At 39.3% G+C, this 16,097-nt stretch overlaps 1 protein-coding gene across 1 annotated transcript in view; it reads left to right on the plus strand.

Moving 5' to 3' along the window:
- The first annotated feature begins 10,852 nt into the window (after positions 1 to 10,852).
- LOC124595841 (glutathione S-transferase-like) overlaps positions 10,853 to 16,097 on the plus strand; it is a 76,009-nt gene continuing 70,764 nt past the window's right edge. Inside the window, exon 1 of the mRNA XM_047134740.1 lies at positions 10,853 to 11,015. The gene's annotated coding sequence lies outside the window, so the exon portion shown is untranslated. The remainder of the gene's footprint in view (positions 11,016 to 16,097) is intronic.

The raw sequence follows: 16,097 nt of genomic DNA on the forward strand, positions 1-16,097 counted from the left end.
TTTCGGGCCTTCTTTTGTACATAGATTCTACTAGTTGTTGGGATTTGTAGGTACCAGAGCCAAACACCATAAACGAGGCAGATGCTTCACATATGTTCCCTTCCCTTTTTCCAACTTCAGGAATCTAAAAACACTCTAGGGCTGCTGAGAGTAGTTTGGTGATCTGGTATCTCCTTTCTTTAATCCCTCTTGAATATTTTTTCATTATATTGTTGTTTATTCAAAGCTTCTGCATTGATGTTTATATTCTTTATTACACGAGTACACATTGTTTCAGTGCCTTGTTTCTCAGTTGCTATTTGTTGCACAGAGTTAGTTGAAATCATATCACAAAGAATCCTAAGCTGAGTGGTAACTCTGATATTTTATTCCTTCTACAATTTCATTCATGACTTGCAAATGGTCCCCTCCACTAGGGTCACTTCTGAACCCTACTTATCTATTATCTGATTAATATCAATTTGTTCTGTGAAGTTAGTGGCAATTTTAGTTAATATTACTTTTACTCACTTCTACTGCTACTATACTTAATAGGTGCCTTTCTTGCTTCATACACGTCTGGCCATCCGAACATTCCTTCATGAACTAGTTGTTCCGATTCATCTCTTGAACTATTCAAACATTAAAAGGAATCTTCAAATGCTTGTATAATTTTTTTCTGGTTACCTATCTTCTAACTAATGAAATTTGTGCCTATCCCACTTAAATTTTTCTTAATCTCCATTTATTTTCCTTAACAAATTTCCATTGTACATTCCCACTTATGAAAGCCATTTCTGAATAGTTTCATTGTATTTTGTTCCTATTATTATTTGCATGAAACTCCTGCATTCTCTTTAATAGTTACCTAGTTTTATTTGAGATTTATACTTTCACATCTGCAAAATTGTTCATTCGGCAGTGTAACTCCTGTCCTTATATAATGGCCCTTTTCTCGTTATCAGTGAAATAACCATATTTTAAGATGATGAACCTAATGCTGAATTTGATTCTGTACACCACTGTGTTCTTACATAAATTTTCATTTACTACACTTCTGATTTTGTCCCTTTTGCTCTGGATTTTAATAATGAATAATTTATTGAGTAGTGTTTGATAAGAGTGTAATCAGTTTCAGTTGTTTCATTTGGTCTGTGAAAGTTCATTTTCTATGTGTTCTTCAGGAAAATTGTTGATGATGAAAGCAATCTTTACAAATTTTTCTTATGCATTACTTTCATGTTTTATCATATCCAAAATTTTTCACTGAAAAGTGATTCTTTAGTTTTTGTTCAACTTGTACATTAAAATTCCCCCCTACCATGTTACAAAACTTGTCATTTATCAATTTCGGTAAATCTTCCTAGGCATCCTCCACCTCTTAATCAAATTGTATTATGGAATTAAATGATTTTGATTGAGTGTTTTTTTTTTTTCAATCAGAATGAAAAATGCTCCTATAATAGCACTAAAAAATATATGAATATGTCCTTGGTAGAGTCGGGGATGTTAAAGAAGGAAACTTGCTTTTTGACTAATTTGGCATCTTCAAACATTTAAGTCAAAACATCTTCACATTTGTGCTTTGGTATTTGTTAGTATTAGCAGCCAGGCCATATAACATATGCATCATGGCGTTATGTTCTTCAGCCATATTGTTTTTTAACCCTGGTACATCTTATGGATTTGCAACACAGGATCAGGGACTTAGCCTATAAATCACAAGCTGCAGCTGTGCCAATATTTTGTAGCTAAGAACTCATAGTGCTGGGGAAATAGGGTTAACACAAGTATGTCAAGATGTTTGACTGAAATGTATTTGAAACTGCCAGGTAAGTTAAAAAAACTAGTTCCCTTTTAAATCCCCAGCTCTGCCTGGGAAATATTTGCCTTTCTGTGTGCTATAACATTTTTCATTCTGATTCCCAGCTCTTACTGTGCCATAATTTTGACATTGAAACTGTTTAGTATAACATAAAGTTTCCTTAGAGCACACGAGCTTCACTAACACAAGACCACATGCCCACAGGAGGTTTCTCTTTTTATTTCTTTCACACTTTCATTTTATTATTTTTCATATTCTTTATTCTTCAATTTTATTTTTTCTTCATTGCTATATTCATTTTATAGGTACACACATTCCATTTGTACCCACATGAGACTGTCTATGCAAACAATGGAAAATAAGCAGAAATATTTAACATAGTGCATGAAATAACAGTGAACATAAATATGCGAGTAAACAAAATATTAAATAGTGCGCGAAGTTGATGATAATAATGTAGGTAAGAAGTTCATATTACATGGATAAACTTAATGTATGACATAGATGAAATTACTTAAAAGCTTACTATATTGGAAGCTGAATGATTTGCCCAGCTAATAATTTAACTGTTATCAAGTGTGTATCTGGTCATCATCTCCAATCTCAAATTCTTGTCGTGGCTTATTTAAAGTATGAAAAAATAAAAATTGAGAAACAGTCGCCAGAAAAATTCGTGAATAATTTTGGGCATAAATTGTTCCAACCACCAATCCCATTTAAGTATGAGTATGATTGCCTGAAATAAGCAGAACTGTAAAACAACATATGCATGATAAAATACTAACAACTTTCAATCCTGTATGACAGTTGATAAACTTAAGCTTGTTCTGTCTGAAAATAAATTGTCTAGAAGATACCATTGTAGTCATTGAAGAAAGTGCAGTATAACATTTTCTGTTGGTTAGAAATAAGGTGTCCTTTTCTCTGACAATTATTGTTTTTTTTTTCTTAGCAATTTTTGGATTTGTTTGATTTTCTGTGTGGTCATTGATAATTTGATCAAATCTTTTGTACAGGGCCAGGAATAATTGTGCTTTAGTACATGTACTGTTTCGTACATTCGAAGATTTTTCAGTGATTTTAAGTCACGGGTGAATAAAATCTTTTAACATATTAACAACAAACTGATAATCAACTGCAGTTACAAGTTTTTTTAATTATATCCAATTACAACACTTAAAATGCAACACATTTTTTACGTATCACAGTTTCATGGGCAAATGGATGATTTTTTATTTTTAGTAAAACCCAAATGATGCAAGTTTTTTGCAGACGCTTCTTATAATTACCATAAGAAAATTGGCATGTGTGATTGTTTAAATCTGGAATTTATGTGCAGCTTCAGACCACTATATCATAGCAATGTATGCAGATAAAGCTTTTACAAAACAAGACAAACATTAACACTTTCACTGCGGCATCGGTGCAGGTGCGCAACTCTCCAGTGCGGCCCGGCAACGTGTGAGTGTGGGTTGGTAACACTCTGAAAGGAAAGGTACCGCTCGGAGCCGACGCTCCTAAGACACCTGAGTCACAGGCCGACGTCAAGACCTTGTAAGATCTGTAGGATCAGGTTCTATACTGACTTAATGATAACGCCTACACTTAGAGGTTTCCATTTACAGATCCTAGATCCCTCTTGTATTTTCGCTTAGCAATATGTTGACTGCGTTATCGTTCCTTTCGTCACCTACAAGTTGCAACAATTCATCTGTTACCAATAATCTGAAGAAATCCATATGAGAATTGCCAGCAGGATGAATTTGCAGAAATTCTTCCTTCGCAAATGGGTGATACTGCATATTATGTGGTTCTTTATGCCAGGACTCACCTGGATTATCTCCATGTGACAGGTCGGGCTCTTTTTCATCGTCGATTTCCACATAATCGTCGTGATTCGTATCGTCAGATTCGGAACTGTCACGAAACAGATTCGAAAGCTGTGCTTCCACACTATCATCACTCTGCAATTCTTTTGAAGCCTCTAAATGACAATCTCAGTGGTATGCCTCGTCCACACTACACAGAAAATCACTGTTGTCTAGTACACTAAGTAACTGTTCCTCTGTCAATTTAACACTTTTCCTGCTCCTTTTCACATTGGAAGGTCCAGGTGTTGGTTCATTAGCTGCCATTACCAACAATATACATTCGATAACTGACCACACAAAACAAAAGTTTACATGCTTTGATGCTATTTTTTTATAGCTTAGACGCTGCAACTAAACTGAGTAATCCGACAGTGAGCGCTGACGCTTATAAGCATCAGCCGCACTGGCTTGTGGCTTGTTTTGAAGCTTATAATCGTCAGCCACAGCAAAAGTGTTAATTACATGTATTAGTCTACCTTCTTACAAAATTTGAACCGATTCATGCTGGTTTAAAGTATAGGAGTGATGTGCTCCAAGAGCCTCACAGAAAAATGTTTATTATTATTATTATTTATTTATTTATGTAAACGAAGTAAGATTTTTCAGACATTTAGAACTTATCTTAGTCAAAGAGCCACTACACCAGTAGACAAAATCTGAACCATCAGTCTCACTCCGGACTAGTTACTTAACTTATAGGTGACTGTGCTTGCGTGTAAAATCTGACTGGTGCATGTTCTACTGCAACCATTAGTTTTGCAAAAGGAATAAATCAATTCAAACAATTTGCCTGGGTGGCAGCTCTGGTTTGTCATTCAAACCCTACTTAATTTCTGCATCACAGCTACGGTAAGACAGATCTTTGAATTGCTATATAAATAGCTGCTGGCCTAGGCTAAACCAAAAATACTCTACCCCATTACTAGCTGAAATAGGAACCAAACACCAACACCTGCCCACCACCACCCGCCACAACTGAGATTCTGTGCATAGCCTTTCCATACACATTTGTTACAACACTTCTGCGCTGTAATGATTATAAATAATAATATTATTCCATATTATCTTCCATTAGTATGTGTATTGCTTTATTCTCTTGTTTTAGGAGTTTTGATTTTAACTCCTCTTCCATCATAAAGAGCTTCTTTGCTAAACATTTTTCCTCAGTGCTAGTGTTTGAAGTTTTGTACCTCCACTATTTACAACATGAATCCGGCTCCACCAAGAAGGTTATATTCCTATGGCTCACTATTCTGCACTTGGTGAATACTAAGGTTGGGCTTCATATTGATAGACTGATATGAGACTACGTATCTTTATTATAAGCACCATCTTCCATAATATAAGGAAGCACTGAATTTGAAGTATTTGCAGACTAAACTGTGGCAGTGACACAAACTTGTGATTTGCATGGTGCGCCAATACGAGACTTCAGTCATCATGTAACACCTACTTTTAGCAGAAATCTGAAATAATAAATTTTGACCGATTATTTCCTATGTGCATAATGGGCACACATTGATGCCATTCCACATAGCCAGATCATTGAGAGGTTGGAGGTAGTCATTCTCAGTTTTAGATGGGCCGGGGTAAAATGCCATCGTTGAATATTTCACACCTGCTGAGAAAATTCTAGGGAGAAAAAGAACATCATCAGTAAGGTCATCTGCATGTTACTGCTCAGTTTCAGATCGGTGTCCTACCTTAAGTGCTCGCACACCCAATCAAGACATAAATATCCTGGCAAGAGACCTGCAGCAGCCTGTGGGTCACATCACAAGTTAGCCTATCATTGTCTTCAAGTGGTTCACTTGTGAACTTGGTGAGTCTCCATATACATTCCCCCCCAGACACTATATGGCATGGAAAATATGGTGTCATCTTCGCCGTGAGTAGATGCAGGAACATTTTGGTGTGGAGTGTGGTGATAGTGGTCCATTAATTTGCTTCAACCCGAGGATAGATTAAAACTGTGTCATTGTTTTGGGTGGGTTGGTTGGTTGTTTTGTGGGGGATGAAGGGACCAGACTACAAAGGCCTCCGATACCATTGTTTTGGGAAATGGGACCAATATGGTGTTGGTTAGTGCTCTTTTCTGGTGTGGGATCATATAATGAGCACACAAACTAATAAAATCTTTTCCTTGATTACTATATTATGAAAATGATAGCTGCTACTCACCAAACAGTGGAGATGCTGAGTTACAGATAGGCACAACAAAAAGAATGTCAGAAAGTGAGCTTTTGGCTATCAAGGCCTTCAATGGAAATAATTAACATGCACACACTCGTGCAAATGCAACTCTCACACACTAGACCACAGACTCTGGCTGTTGAGGCTGGACTGCGAGCAGTAGTGCGTGATGGGAGAAGTAACCAGGTGGTTGCAGAAAGGAGGAGGCTGGGGTGGGGAGGAGGAGGCATAGCAGGTTAGGGCTCGAGATGGTAAAGTGCTGCTTGTGGGAGCATACAAGGACAAGGAGGAGAGAGGATACAGCTCAGCAATGGGGTGATCCAGCTGTTTCTTGGCCACAGTTTGTCCATGGCCATTCGTGCAGACAGATGGCTTGTTGGTTGTGATGCCCACGTAGAATGGAGTGTAGTGGTTGCAGCTTAGCTTGTAGATCACATGACTGGTTTCATGGGCATCCCTGCCTTTAATGGGATAAGTGATGCATCACCTATACAATTTAAAATGCTTAGCTGTAATACCACCACAGAGTAGCATACCTACAGATAGCACTTATCCAGTGGTTTGAAGTCTAATACACAGTATGGAGAGCTGCTTTGCTTCCTCTTTTGTAATGAAAGGATGATTTTAAAAACCACTTCATGGATATGAGCGTAAATTACTGGGTCCCTGTCCCTTATATAAGGGAATTCGTTGTTTATAAGTGAATGGTTGCCTTGACTGTAACGTATGTTTTACATTCTATATGCGTTTCTTCTGTGTGCTAATGAGCACCCAAGTCTTACAGATTTTTTACAAAATTACTGTACAATTTTTCGAATCTTCTTTGTGATGAGTGTTGTACTTGATGTACAATATTAACTAACTTTTAAGTATTTTAAATTGTTGGCTGTAATTTTGTTAAACTACTGAAGGAGTAATCATGTTGTAGGTCTGCTGCTATCTTGAGCTGGGTTTTGATTTGTGTCTAGTCAGATTGTTTTTCCTTTCCTAATGTTACTGTAATTTGATTTGATGCAATATGGATTTTATGCTTTTGTTAACTGTTGATGAAAGACCAGGAGACTGTCAAATCCAGTGTCGAGACATGGTCTGTTTCTCTTAAAAAATTCCTTGATGCTGTTTACATGTATGCTTGTATGTGATGCACAGTTTTCTCCCTCCCACTCTGTTGGATAAGTTGCAACATGAAATGTAAATATTTGTGGGCTGTGCAAGATCTTGGTGCTGGCACTAAATCATGCCTCCCCAATGCTTTTAAACATATACCAGTCTGTTACTGTAGGATTGAAATTTTTCAGTTATTATTCATTTGGTTGTATGTTTACTATTTTTTAATTTCTCATGCTAAATTAAAATAACTCAGTTATTTTTATAATTTACATCTATGTTTTCCTACTTCTGCTCCTAGTATCTTGATGTTACCACTTCTGCTATTGTTTCTTCTACATATATACTCGACAAGTTGTCTTATGGTGTTAGCAAAGGGCACTTAGTGTACTGCAGTCACTTTTCCCTCTTCATGCTATAGTCTAAGAGTGGTTTGCAGGAGGAACAATCACTGTTAAGCCTCCATGTGAGCTCAAATCTCTAATTTTACCTTCTTGGATTTTCTGTGAGATTTACTTAAAGTGAAGCAGTATATTGCTTGACTGTAAAGAGAACACGTACTCTTGAAACTTAAGCAGTAACCCAGACGATGTTGCAGAATGTCTCTCTTGCAACATCTGCCACTTTAGTTGGCTGAGACTCTCAGCGATATCTTCATGCTTACTAAATGAACGTGTAACAAAACATGTTGCTCTTCTTTGGATCTTCTCCATTCCCTCTATCAGTCCTATCTGGTGCAGATCACTAAGCAATATTAAAGTATTGGTTTAAGAAGTGATTGTAAGCTGTGGCCTTTGTGGATAGACTAAATTTACTGAAGATTTTTCCAGTGAATCTGTCTGGCATCTGCCTTACCTGCAATTACTTTCATGAGATCATCCCACTGTAAATTGCTCTGTATGCATGCTCTTAGACATTCTATGGATGTGAGTGCTTCCAATGATTGTTCTGTGGTCATAAAATCACACAGTAATAGGTCTTTCTGGCTATTTATGTGGAACACATTATATTTATGTTGAGGGTCAGTTGCTAATCCCTGCTGAAGTGTCTATCCACTGCAGGTCTCCCTGCATTGTGCTACAATTTTCTGACATTGTAACTTTTCCAAACTTTTCCATATGCAACAGTATCATCTGTGAAAAGCATCATGGAGTTTTCGATGTTCTGCTCCAGATCAATTGTATAAATTATAAAAAGGAATGGTCCTATAACAGTCCCTTGGGTAAAACTGAAGTTGCTTTACATTGTGAATGACATGTTGTGTTCTGTTTGTTAATCCAACCACATGGCTAGTCTGATTTTGTGTGTGTCTCTAGTAGTTCATTAAGTGGCAATGTGAACTGTGTTGAATGCCTCCTAGACGTCCTGGATAACTTCAGTCCGGATGCCAGTCTCTGTGGCTTTCTGGGTCTCATGAACAAACAGAGCAGTGAGCTGTGTTTTGCGCAAATCTTTTCGGAATCTATATTGAATACTACAGAAATTGGCAACACCCAGAAGTATCATAATACACAAGCATAAAACTTGCTCCAAACTTCTAGAACAGACCAGTGTTGGAGATGTGGGGCCATTGTTTTATGTCTGTCTTTGATTACCCTTCTTAAAAATGGGAGTGACCTCCGCATTTTTCCAGTCATAAGGAACACTTCGCTATTCCAGTGAGTGCTACTAGAGGAGGAGCTAATTCTTTCATATGATGTGTATAGAATCATATAGGTATCCCATCAGATCAGTAGCCTTTCTCTGTTTGGTTATGCCACAAGGCACTTGGGAGGGATCTGAAGTATAAGCCAGGACACTGGTGCATTCGGTCGAGAATTTCACATCACTGTCTCTCCATCACCATAATTAGAATCTGCTGTCTCTTGAATCAAATGTCACTGTGCAGGTGTGCATTAGCAGACTAGGCAGTGGAGGCAGGTAGCTGTTTTGTGTCCTGGCTGCATTTCAGCTTTCTCATTGGAGACCAGTTTTCAATAAGGCTGCTTCTTTTTTTTTCTTTTCCTTTTTTTTTCTCTCCGGCCAAGCAACTAATTTAGTTGAAAGGATCTGAGAGTCCCATGTCAGAAAATTTGTTTTGGTACACTGGGAATCAGTCGTGAGACTCCGTGTCGGTTGTGAACAATGCTAAACACTGAGAATACAGCAGACATTTGAAGGTAGTGTTTCTTCCCATGTTTGAGCCTTATTTGTTTCAGTTTCTCCTGAAACTACGAAGTTAACATTCTTTTACTGTTGTAGTTAGGGCATGTATAACATGTAGCTAGTAAGTTAATGAAAAAACAATTATATATGACATGCAGCTAAAAAACTAATAAAAAGCAGTCAAGTCGATGTGTGGTATGAACACTACAGTGCTCTGCGGGGTGTTGTAATGGAGAGGAGAATTCGAACTAGGGTGCAACTTGGGTGTTTCATATACACAAAGGATTGTCAGGGGTGGAAACTCACATTAAGTGCCAGGAGAAAACTTCAGGCCTTTGCGAATCCATTCCGGTTCTCTAAGAGTTTGAAGTATCACGCACACAGCCACTAAGTTCACCATTTGATAAGAGTAGCAGGAGAAAACAATGTGGTTGTATTTACAGGGACTGGACAAAAATATGGAATCACCTCGAGAAATGCATACTTGTAGCCGCTAGCCAAGCCTACAGGTTGTGCTGTTATATTTGACAACGAGCAACACCTGTGCAATGTCAATATGTTGTGTCAGTAGTGATCAGACCAGAGTTCTGTGTGTCTGCGAGTGCATTATGTCGGAGCTAAGTTAATTCGAATGTAGGCAAATTGTTGGTGATAGCCAATGTAGCCGTAGTGTTTTCATGTTGCACCGTATCGAAGATTTATACTGCATACAGCGAAAACTGAGAAACATCATCCGCTAAGTTACAATGCGGACGAAGTAAACAGAATTGTGACGAAAAATGAGAGGACGACAGCTGCAAGAATCATTGCAGAACTGAATGTCGCGCTCGTGAACCCTTTCAGCACCAAAACACATGGGGCTCCATATGCAGGACGAGCTGGAATTCTAAAATTTCTCACCAGTTATGCAAGTGCCCGTAAAAGGAAAACGTGGTGCAAAAAGCCACAAAACCTGGACTGCGGAACAATGGAAGAATGTTATTCGGTCGGATGACTCTTGTTTCAGAGTTCCCATATGGTAGTATTTCATGGGTTCCAGGGTAATCTCGAAGGTCACATTACTGCCAAGGACTGTAACCCTTTTGACTGATCAGGTCCATCCCATGGTACAATGTTTGTTCCCCAATGGTCATGCTGTGTTCCAAGATGAAAGGCCTGCTGTTCATACAGCTCGCATCATCCAGGACTGGTTTTGTGAACACAAGGATGAATTGTCGCATCTTCCCTGGCCACCAGACACCGGGTCTCAATGTTACTGACGCTTTGTGCTCTACTTTGGAGAGCAGGGCACGTTATCGCTGTCCACCTCTATCATCGTTACCTGAACTTCCCACCCTTTTTCATGAAGAATGATGTGTGTCCCTTGAAAACCATATAGGACCTGTATTTGTGCGCTGCGAAACGACTGGAAGTTGTTTTGAATGCTAACGGTTTTTTTACACTTTATTAGGCATCCTAATGCGTTGTGTTTTTGGTCTTTTCATACTTTTATCCACCCCTTGTACTAGACCTCTTGTTAGCTGGTATGAGCGAAACACTTCGGTGCCACTGTCACAGCTACGGGTGTGAACGATGGTGTTGAAATCAGTGCTCTGATGTTGCTGTATTCATTACACAACGACGTGCAATAATGTGAGACATAATAGGGTACGCCTGCAGTATAGGATGTTCCCGTTGCGTAACACCGCCCCACCCACTCGACGTCGGTAACAGGCGCTATATAGCCGGCTTCACGAATGCGCTGTCCAGTGTCGTTGGAAGCCTCGCTCGACTGAGATCGCAAAACGCTCACCCGGCAGTGGACGAACTTTGCGCTCAAAATCGGAAAGAATCCCTTGGTTTCCGAAGTGACTACCTTCCGCTCGAATTTCGCAAGAAATTAAAGCTACTATAAGGTAAGAGGAACTGACATACTAAAATTTTTCCTATACTGATGGTGTGTTTGGAGCGGTTGCAGGATATAAATTGTATAGATTGACATGTGACCTCAACTACTACGTACTACCACTTCTAGCATCTCATCGACAGCGGCGTGTGACAGCATCAACCATCCTTGTACCCATGGGGATTGTATCCCTAACTGTTAATACGGAAACAATAGGATTTTCTTCGTGTTATCTGTCGTATTATTGTCCTGCGTAATAAGTTTTAAATAGAGCGGAAAATGTCAACAAATTAGCATGTTGCCAAAAATAAATTTTTGTCGCACTTATTTTCCATCATGAAACGGAGACGGTCCCGAGTTTAACACAAAAATGAGCTCACCTTTGATTGTGCTTACGTACCAGTGCGAGCCATCAGGCTCACAAAATAAGTTCAATTTTTGTTTTCCGGTTTCTATATTTTGCTGTGTTTCAAAAAGAAAAAAAAAAAAAAAACAGAGGGCACCATTACGGAGATAATCCTGATGCGTTCAAGTGTAGGCAGCAGATCGGGTCACCATTTGGCTGGCGTTAATCACAGCTTTTCAGTTGTCATGAATACAGGCAGACTGAACTAACGTGAAGGTTGAAGGATCAAAATTTTCAAGTAAATAAAAACCGCAAATGAACATGGAACTTCTGGGGAGAATAATTTTACAGTGTTGAATTGGAAAATATTTTATTCAGTAAGTGATTAGCAAAGTGAAAGAAATTGCAAAAACATATGCCTGTAAAACCTGCTCAGGTTTTCATGCATCTTTTAGATGTTCTGTATGCGGGGAGGAAAAATTTGATCTCGCCCGTGATTCAAGTTAAATAGAGTACTGTCTGTCATACAATTTGTCTGAGGAAGATATGTGTTCTTCATAATCGTGCACAATACACGTTGACAATCTCTTTAACAAGAACAGAAATATATATTGAATACATATGTGACGTCGCATCACGTAGCTCAGTAGAAAAGTATTCATTTAACTGATGTTAACACTCTGTTGCAGGACTTTTTTTTTTTTTGTTAGGAAACCAGTTTCAGTGTAATATTGTCTGCGGCAAAATGTTATGTAAGAGGCTGAACATAGAAATTTTGATTTATTCTATGTTTCGGCAACAAACAGATGATATTGATTAATTATTAATCGTTCAGTTAGACACATGGGAAAATAATCTGTGCTACCATTTTACGCCCCTTAAAAGTATAACCAAATGTGATCTAACTGGCACTCTTTCGACTTCTTTCACGGTTGTTTACGGACATTCGACCTTTAGCATAGAATACCGAATTTCAATAGTTTCTGTCTACATTATGACACCAATCGCAGGGTATCCCTATGCAGCCAGTGTGTGTGTGTTTTGCCAAACGGCAACACCACACATTTACGAGTAGTTTCCTTAACATTATGCTTAAGTGTATGGTCTGTTGCCAACTTGCAACATCATGCATTGGCGTAGCGTCGCATTCCAGTGCTAACATTAAATTTACCGCCCCACCCCCCTCCCCAATTTTCACAATTAAGAAAAATATCTCAGCTCTGTCACTATTTCAGATGGATTCAAAATAAACGCGTTTATTTAATTAAAATTTTATTCTGTGTCTCTTTAGCGACGCGAACTCTTTTAATACATTCGCTAAGGCTAATGAGTACCTCTCGTTCGGTTTCCAAACTGTTAAACTGAACGTGGACATCGCAGATCTTAAATAATTTCTAATCCGTTTCTATTTAGAGAAGCTTTTCTCGCAACTGGCATTACTTACGGCAGTTGTGGGGAATATTCTCAGCATTGTAACTATATTAGGTAGCCCTCCTTCACGTTTGGATTCAAAAACAATCTTTTAATAAACAGCAGTAGGCTGCCGGAACAATAAGTTATTTCTTACACCTTGTTGAAGCTACGTAAGTCCTTAGATACATGTACTCAAGCTTTAAATCTTCTGTCAAAATCTTGAGGAGCTTGGTCGAGGTTGCATTCCTCATCTGCGACGCCCAGTAGTAGTGCAGGCCTTAAGTATTTTTTGGCCGAAGTCTGGAGCGGCTTGAACCTTTCTCTAATTCCAGCAGTGGAGGTTCAGTAAAATTCCTCTCGTTCTTCTTCCAATGGCTCTGAGCACTATGGGAATTAACATCTGAGGTCATCAGTCCCCTAGAACTTAGAACTACTTAAACCTAACTAACTCAAGGACACCTCACACATCCACGCCCGAGGCAGGATGCGAACCTGCGACCGTAAAGGTCGCGCGGTTCCAGACTGAAGCGCCTAGACCGCTCGGCCACATCGGCCGGCGTTCTTCTTCCAATTCTGTCTGTAAGGCGAGTATTTTCTGAGCACAGTGAGGTAGGTTTAGTCCCTCCGTTTGCAAATAATTCTGAACATCATTCACTTCACACATCACAGGTTGCCAAAGACCCAAGAAACACACAAACGAAAATGACTGCATTGCAACTAGCAAATTTCCTGCTTCCGTTCATGCGTTCAAGCTTCTCTAGCGCTGTCAAAATCTCTTTGTAATGATTCCATGTCATGTGTTCCATCGCGTGTCCTGAACCCTCTTCATACTTGTCTGCACCGAAAGCGTAACAACCTTCCTATGTGCCGAAGAAAGTAGCTGAATTCACCTACACCTTCACCGAAGCTACATGTAAGCAAGCTGGGTTCAGAGAGTGTGGTATGAGCAGGGAACAAATTTATTCGTTGTTGCACTCCTGTCTGTCTTCTGACCTTTGTAACAGCATTATCACAAGGTTGCCTTTTACAGTTCGTTATGTCGAGTTTACTTACTCTTATTAATATGTTCGGCTGTTTTGTTTTTCGTGTCAATAAAATCTGTAAAAGATTCCACTATTCGTACTTACCGATTTTCAATCATCACGTATTGTGATCTTTGTGGGAATTATCCGGGGTACTGTCGAATATCAGGAAATAATGCTTGGCCTCTCGAACCTGACCTAGTCTATAATTTTTTGGCGAACTTTCTTCACTACAATTTCCATAAACTCGTTTTTAATTTCTGGTGGTATATGATAAGTGAAACCTTATTAAATGTTCTCGGAGAACAGGATCTACTTCGACAGTAGATGCAACAGATCTAAAAAGTTGGCTCCATGGGCACAGGTGCCGCTTTCCCTGTGGTCACGTAAAGCTAAATTTTGTTTTGCTAAGAATGTTATTATGTCAAACGTTCTGGTTATCATTTCATTACATTTTTTAAATTTCTTTTGCCACGACGTCTTGGCTCTTTTTTATCAGTTGACTGCCCTTTCTCAAATATTGATTCCAACTCCTTCCATTTGCAAAATTTTTTTATGTAGCACTTCATCCATGGCTGGTGACTGTGGGGTTCAATTTCCACAGTGTATTGAAATAGTCAGTGAGGTAAACTTCGCGGTCTAAGGCGCTGCAGTCGTGGACTGTGCGGCTGGTGCCTGCGGAGGTTCGGGTCCTCCCTCGGGCATGGGTGTGTGTGTGTTTGTTCTTAGGATAATTTAGGTTAAGTAGTGTGTAAGCTTAGGGACTGATGACCTTAGCAGTTAAGTCCCTAGGATTTCACACACATTTGAACAGGTAAAACTTGGATGTGTTCGGTGAGTTTGCGTTTTCAAACAAACGGCAGCAAAAGCAAAACAATGGTGCTTTAGAACGAGAATAAGCCACCCTAGTGCATAACGCGATGTTTTCAAAAACCTTTCCAATCCTTATCTCACCCCCCTTAGAAGTCGAATTTCGAACAATCCCTTCTTAAACGATGCCTACAGTATGCGATCAACACCCTCACCAGATTTCAAGTCTCTGTCCTTATCGGTTTGGGCTGGGCGATGACGACTCAGTCAGTCAGGATAATGTCATTCAAAGGTCTGTGTAAAGAATGTAGATTGCGATACTCTTACCCATCTTACAAGTCAGTTGTCATGAAAATGCTAATCATTTCCATATTAATACACGTATTACACTATATGCAAACTTGACATTTGTTGCATGCCGCATTCATCATGGTCTTGCCATTTCAATGGTCAGCAGCATATATAACGAAAAGACGGCTGTTGCGGCAAAGCAGACTTTGCGAGGCACATCTGACTGTCCTTTCTGTTTATAAATAAAGTTTACAAAGACGTGTAGTGTAGTTGAATTCATACGCTCCGAATGCAGGACGTAACACGAAAGTGAGAACTGCTCCTGCCAGTAATAATCGTTGTTCAGGCTTCCTTGAAATTTGCCAGCTGCTTTTAATGGTTACTAGTTTGTTTACCGCAGTTACTTAAATTTGTCTCTGAAGAGCCCGTCGTCGGCTTAGTAGCTGTATCGACTGTTTCAGCATCGCAAAGCAGAAGCTTGATCGCAGCCGGTCGTATTGTGAGCCCAGGGCGCGTTACTTCTCCCTCTCCCTCGTGCCCCTTCTCTCCCTCCGTCCCGCTCTCTCTCTCTCTCTCTCTCTCTCTCACTCTGACTCAGCTTTCTACGCATCTTCCTTTTTTCTTCGGCAGTCAGCAAGGCCGAGAAAAACGTGCCTGTCATAATAACCGGCTTGCCGGGCTCGATTGAGGGCTACACAGCGTTGGCTTCTTGGCGCGCTGTGCAACCAACCGTGTTGGTCGGAAAACCCGCGGGAGACCATTCTGTTGGGTAGCGCATATGACTGTGAAACATTCTCATATTAAGTTACTGTTGCTGATAGTTCTACTCAGTACCTCATATAATACAGCTGGATGCAAATTATTTGATGCAGAAGGAAACGGTAGATGACGTGCTGGGAGAGTGTGTTTTTAACAAAAGAGATATAAAAAACAATCTATAGTTACAATATTTGCCAAATGAGATGGGATACTTTGAACGTTTAGGTAAAAGGGCTGTATAATTAGAGCATGAATGAAACTATGATGCGTCTCATAGTCTTTCACGTTTTTTATTATCGCATATACGAAAAGAGCCGCGAAATATCTGTTAATAATGCCGTGCTTTGAATTTCTTTATCATCATTACCTTTTAACAAAGCAAAATATATATATTGAGATCTTATTGTTCTGTATCTGGCCTACAATTAAAGGAACGTTTTTTCGTGACTGT

Source organism: Schistocerca americana, chromosome 2 (genome assembly GCF_021461395.2).
Source record: "Schistocerca americana isolate TAMUIC-IGC-003095 chromosome 2, iqSchAmer2.1, whole genome shotgun sequence".
In the NCBI taxonomy this organism is placed as follows: Eukaryota; Metazoa; Arthropoda; class Insecta; order Orthoptera; family Acrididae; genus Schistocerca; species Schistocerca americana.